Source organism: Tachyglossus aculeatus, chromosome 23 (genome assembly GCF_015852505.1).
Source record: "Tachyglossus aculeatus isolate mTacAcu1 chromosome 23, mTacAcu1.pri, whole genome shotgun sequence".
Taxonomy (NCBI): Eukaryota; Metazoa; Chordata; class Mammalia; order Monotremata; family Tachyglossidae; genus Tachyglossus; species Tachyglossus aculeatus.
Genome location: NC_052088.1, coordinates 29,582,220 through 29,588,860, shown reverse-complemented (window position 1 = coordinate 29,588,860; position 6,641 = coordinate 29,582,220). Strand labels below are relative to the sequence as shown.

Genomic DNA, 6,641 nt, shown 5'->3' with positions numbered 1-6,641 from the left:
ATATATACATAAGTGCTCTGGGGATGGGATGGGGGGACAGCAAAGGGAGCATGACAGGGAAAAGCAGAAGGGAGTGGGAGATGAGGAAAAGTGGGGCTTAGAGAAGGCCTCTTGGAGGAGATATGCCTTCAATAAAGCTTTGAAGGGAGGGGAGAATAATTGTAGGATTTGAGGAGGGATGTGTTTCAGGCCGGAGGCAGGAAATGGAGCAGGGGTCGACGGCAAGACAGAGGCCAAGTGAGAAGACTATCACTAGAGGAGCGAAGTGTGAGGGCTGAGTTGTAGGAGAGAAGCGAGGTGAGGTAGGAGGGGGTAAGGTGATGGAATGCTTTAAAGCCAATAGTGAAGAGTTTTTGTTTGATTCCGAAGTGGATAGTAATAACAAATACTGCTATGATAGTGCTAATCATACAAATACTATTACTACTACTAATAATAAAAATAAGTAATAATAATGGTATTTGTTAAGTACTTACTGTATGTCACACACTGGACTAAGTGCTGGAGAGATACAAGATAATCAGGTCACACATGGGGCTCACAGTCTAAGTAGGAGGGAGAACAGGGATTGAATCCCCAATTTGCGGATGAGAGAACTGAGGCACAGACAAGTGAAATGACTTGTCCAAGGTCTCACAGCAGGCACAGGGCCTCTGACTCCCAGATCTGTGCTGTATCCACTAGGCCATGGTACTTTTCCTTTCCAGTTGAGAGTTGGGAGCATCAGTGGGAAAGGAACAAATGATTGGCTGTCAGACAGTCAATTGTATTTTTTGAGATCTTACTGCAGAGCACTGTACTAAATGCTTGGAAGAATACACTATAACAGACATATTCCCGACCCACAATAAGCTTACTGTCTAGAGGGGGGAGACAGACATAGAAATAAAGAAATAAATTACAGATGTGTACGTAAGTGTTATCCTCTCAGAGTTGCACCTGGAGAGTTTCCAGTACTCTACCAGTCTCGACTACAGGAGGGAGAGTCAAGCAGAGGCCTATCCATTCCATTCCCAGGTTGGGCAGTGGCTGGCGAGTGGATGCATCCTGCTACAAGTCAAAACTCACCTGCGCTGGGCAGCAGCAGCTTGGGAGACAGTCGAGGGGGGAGACGAGTTTACTATGTGGAAAGGAGGCAGTAGTAAACCACTTCCATATTTTTACCAAGAAAACTCTGTGGATCCACTACCAGAACGATTGCAGAAGAAGGTGGGGCATTCTGGGAGAGTTGCGTCCATGCTGTCACTATGAGTCGGAGACGACTCGATGGGATAAGACAAGACATCTGTGCTGGGGGGCTGGGAGTTTGGGGTGAATAAGGGGAATAAATCAGGGTGATAAAGAATAGAGTTGGAGAAGAGGAAAGGAGGGCTTAGTCATGGAAGGCCTCTTGGAGATGTGCCTTCAGTACGGCTTTGAAGGGGGGTCGGGGGTGGAAAGTCATTGTCTGTCAGATATGAGGAGGAAGGTCATTCCAGGCCGGAGGCAAGATGTGGGTGATCTTTGAGGCGGTGAGGTTGACAAGATACAGGTACAGTGTTTGGCATTAGAGGTGCGAAATGTCCTCACCCAACAATGGCGCTGTCCACTGGGTCCTGAGTGGATTGGATAGGGTGCCTTCCCCATTCTCCAGTGAAAAGGGACTCACAAGGTGACAACCATCCATGCTCCACTGTCCCTTTCCAGATACGCTCCGCTCCGGGAACAACCTACTAGAAGTTCACCCATCAGACCACTTTCGCTTCCAAGTTTTCTAGGGAAAGTCAATCCATCTTGGTGCCTGAGGGACAGGCTGTTTGGGAGATGGCATTTTTTAATGGTATTTTTTAAATGCTATGTGCCAAATGCTGTCCCACCGGGGTGGATACAAGTCAGTCAGGTCGGATACAGCCCCTGTCCCACATGGGACTCAGAGTCCAAGCAGGAAGGCAGACCAGTTTTGAATCTCTAGTTTACAGGTGAGGAAACTGAGGTACAGAGAACTTATGTCTTGACCAAGGTTATGTAGCAGAGAACTGGCAGAGTCAGGATTAGAATCCAGGTCCTCTGACTTAATAATAATAATAATGATTATATTTGTTAAGCATCAACTATGTGCCAAGCACTGTTCTAAGCACTGGGGTAGATACAGGGTTATCAGGTGGTCGCACATGGAGCTCACAGTTTTAATCCCCATTTTATAGATGAGGTAACTGAGGCGCAGAGATATTAAGTGATTTGCCCAAAGTCACGCAGCTGATAAGCAGCAGAGCAGTGATTAGAACCCACAACCTCTGACTCCCAAACCTATTCACTTTCCACTAAGCCATGGTGCTTCCCAGTTTCAGGAAAAACAAAAAAAAATGCTGGTTTTCAAAATGTTTTGGACCATGCCTAATTCCACTTGAAATCAGTTCATTCTTAAGCAGTGTCCCAAGCTTTGGTTTATAAAATGAATCTCATCCTTTGTTCCTGCCAATTATCCAGATAGCTTGACTGAACAATACTGGAATAGTTGAAGAGATTAAAGGAAAAAGGAACAGCAGAGATTTATGAGAAACTTAAAGGGAAAACTTGAATTTGATGGGTTACATATTTTTAAATGGAAAAACGTAATGCGGTTGAACACAGTCATTAGCAAGTTATGAATATGCAAAATGCAAAGATAATGAAAGTGACAAACACCACAGATATCAGTAATGAAAGCTAATGTAAAGGAAAGCTCTTTTTCGTAATAAAGTTTAAATATGTACAATGCAAATGAAAGGGAAGGGATTTGATGATTTCTCAAACATTTTCCAGTGCATCATGTATAGTTAAATTGGGAAAAATGGGCAATTGTAATGCATTTTTTACATAATTAAAATCATTAAGAACATAAATCTCTTTCATATCACTGCTACATTAACCAGCTTTAGCAGATTCACGAGCATTTCATAATTATCCCTCTGTTTAGTGTCAGTTCACACATTAAACTTACCCATGTTTCTATTTTGAAGAATATGAATATTAATTTTGTCTACTGACAGTTCTTGGGACGAGGACGACTGATGAAGCGTACATAATCTATGATTCCCCTGTCAAAGGAGGGGATCTGAGAGGTCCTCAATCTTTTAGCACACCAGTTTACCTTTGGGCAGTAAATTCCTGTCCTACCTGCTGAGTGAGCACGTGTGTACATGAACGCACACACATCCGTGTGTATGTGTGTTTATGGGGGAATAATAATAATAATAATAATAGCATTTATTAAGCACTTACTATGTGCAAAGCACTGTTCTAAGTGCTGGGGAGGTTACAAAGTGATCAGGTTGTCCCACGGGGGGCTCACGGTTTTAATCCCCATTTTACAGATGAGGTAACTGAGGCACGGAGAAGTTAAGTGACTTGCTCAAAGTCACACGGCTGACAATTCGCGGGAAGGTTGAGAGATTAGAATCAGGGAGAGAGGCGGGCAGTTAGACTCTGTCTGCTGATTGTTGTCCTGTATTCTCCCAAGGGATTAGTACAGTACTTTGCACATAGTAAGCGCTCACTAAACTCGATCGAGTGAATGAATTGAGACAGTGGAGATACCTGTCTACTTGTTTTGTCTTCTTGTCTGCCTTCCCCTTCCAGAGTGTGAGCCCGCTGTTGGGTAGGGATTGTCTCTGTTGCCGAACTGTACTTTCCAAGCGCTTAGTACAGTGCTCTGCACACAGAAAGAGCTCAATAAATGCAATTGAACGAATGAATGAATACCAGCCACCAACAAGGCAGTAGATTGGGAACCGCATGGCCTAGTGGAAAGATGACGGATCTGAGAGTCAGAGGACCTGGGTTCTAATTCCAACTCTGCCACTTATCTGCTGTGTAAGCTCAGTTCCCTCATCTGCAAAATGGGAAATTCAGTATCTGTTCTCCTTCCTACTTAGACTGTGAGCGACTGGTAGGATGTGATTATCTTGCAGCTACCCCAGTGCTTAGTAATGATGATAATAATAATAATAACAACTATGGTTCTTGTTAAGTGCTTACCATGTGCTAAACACTGTTAAGGGCTGGAGTAGATACAAGTTAAATTGGATGCAATCCCTGTCCCACATGGTGGGACTCTTAATCCCCATGTAACAGATGAGGTAACTGAGGCTCAAAGAAGTGAAACGACTTGTCCAAGGTCACTTAGACTTGTGGCAGAGCCAAGATGAGAATGCACGTCCTTCTGAATCCAACGCTTGGGCTCTATCCACTAAGCCACGCTGCTTCTCAGTGCTTGGCACATAGAAGCACGTAACAAATTCCATTATTATTATTATTATTATTATTATTAAAAGTGAGTTCCTTAAGGGTAGGGATTGGATCTGCCAACTCTCTTGTATTCTCCCAAGATCAACTACAGTACTGTGTATGCAGTAGGCACTCTATAAATACTATGATTGATTGATAGGGACAATAATTAGGGAGTATCTCAAAGCAACTCTCAAACTTCCCATTGCCAGCATGAGACAGAAACCTGTTGTGTTCTCTGGGCCTCAGTTTCCTCACCTGCAAATTGGGGGTTAAATCCTACTCCTTCCTACTAGATTATAAGCCCCATAATGGGACAACAATTGTGCCCAACATGATAAAATCATATGAACCCTATAGCTTAATACAATGAACACATAGTAAGCACAGGCACCATAATGGTAATAACAATAATGATGATAACATGATACCAGAGTGATTTTTTTTTTATCCAACCTGGACATAGGCAAAGCCCACCAATAACTCCGAAACTATGCCTGCCCTGAAAAGCGACACAAATTAGTGGAAAGAGCACGGGCTTGGAACTGGGTTCTAATCCTGGCTCCACCACTTCTCTGTTGGGTAGCCTTGGGCAAGTTACTTCACTTCTCTCTGACTCAGTTACCTCATCTGTAAAGTGGGGATTAAAATTGTGGGCCCCCATGTGGGACATGGACTATGTCCAACCTGATTATCTTGTATCTACCCCAGCACCTATTACAGTGCCTGGCACATAGTAAGTGCTGAACCAATACCATTAAAAAAATTATGTTTCTGGACATAGCTCAGCATGCTCGTAGGCAGGATGCAATGCCAATTTTGCAGTCCGGGTTTGGTAACAGAGCCTTAACAGGTCAGGAGTGAATGTTGCCGACTTGTACTTCACAAGCGCTTAGTAGAGTGCTCTGCACCGAGCTTGTCCACCCAATTTGTGGTCCTGTTAGTCCTGCTGGTAGGATCCAGCCTCTGTTTTGTGGTCAAATGGATAGACAGCGACAGAGAAAGAAATGATGAGGAACCATATAGAGCTCCTACCAAGCCAAGAGAAGAGTTGCCACCAAAAGTCACAACAACAATTGACTCAACCATCCAGCCAACCCAGAAGGAGAGCCTCTCTCTGATCAGCTGGCCTATGAACAGATTATATGAGCAGCAGCGTGATGTGCATGTAGCTATAATTCTATTTGTTCTGACAATTTTGACACCTATCTACATGTGTTGTTGTCTGTCTCCCCCTTCTAGACTGTGAGCCCATTGTTGGGTAGGGACCGTCTCTATATGTTGTCAACTTGTCCTTCCCAAGCGCTAAGTACAGTGCTCTGCACACAGTAAGCACAATAAATACGATTGAATGAATGAAATGAATGAATTTGTTCTGACAATTTTGACACCTATTTACATGTTTTGTTGTCTGTCTCCCCCGTCTAGACTGTGAGCCCATTGTTGGGTAGGAACCATCTCTATACGTGGCCAACTTGTCCTTCCCAAGTGCTTAGTACAGTGCTCTGCACACAGTAAGCACAAAAGATATGATTGAATGAATGAAATAAATGAATTTGTTCTGACAATTTTGACACCTGTCTACATGTTTTGTTTGGTTGTCTGTCTCCCCCTTCTAGACTGTGAGCCCATTGTTGGGTAGGGACCATCTCTATACGTTGCCGACTTGTACTCCCCAAGTGCTTAGTACAGTGCTCTGCACACAGTAAGTGCTCAATAAATACGATTGAATGAATGAATGCACACAGTATGTGCTCAATAAATACAATTGAATGAATGAATCAGGCAGTACAGCAAGAGGATCCATCAACAGCCTCCAAATAGCATGACCTAGATCCTAGGTTCTCATCCTGGCTCTACAGCTTGTCTGCTGTGTGACCTTGGACCAGTCACTTCGGCTCAGTGGAAAGAGCCCGGGCTTGGGAGTCAGAGGTCGTGAGTTCTAATCCCGAGCTCCACCACTTGTCAGCTGTGTGATTTTGGGCAAGTCACTTCATTGGGCCTCAGTAACCTCATCTGTAAAATAGAGATTAAGACTGTGAGCCCAACCTGGGACTACCTGATTACTTTGTATTCCTCCCAGCACTTAGAAAAGTGCTTGGCACATAGTAAGCGCTTAACAAATACCATTATTATAAAAGCAGCATGGCTCAGTGGAAAGAGGCCGGGCTGGGGAGCCAGAGGTCATGGGTTCTAATCCTGGCTCCACCACTTGTCAGCTGTGTGACCTTGGGCAAGTCACTTAACTTCTCGGCCTCAGTTCCCTCATTTGCAAAATGGGAATGAAGACTGTGAGCCATATGTGGGATAACCTGGTTACCTTGTATCTACCCCAGTGCTTAGAACAGTGCTTGGCACATAGTAAGCGCTCAGCAAATACCGACATTATTATTATT

At 44.0% G+C, this 6,641-nt stretch overlaps 1 non-coding gene across 1 annotated transcript; it reads left to right on the top strand.

The window, feature by feature from the left end:
* The first annotated feature begins 921 nt into the window (after positions 1-921).
* On the top strand, positions 922-1,058 carry LOC119944923. The gene has a single exon (XR_005456064.1). It is a non-coding gene; the product is annotated as a small nucleolar RNA SNORA7 (small nucleolar RNA).
* The last annotated feature ends 5,583 nt before the right edge of the window (positions 1,059-6,641 follow it).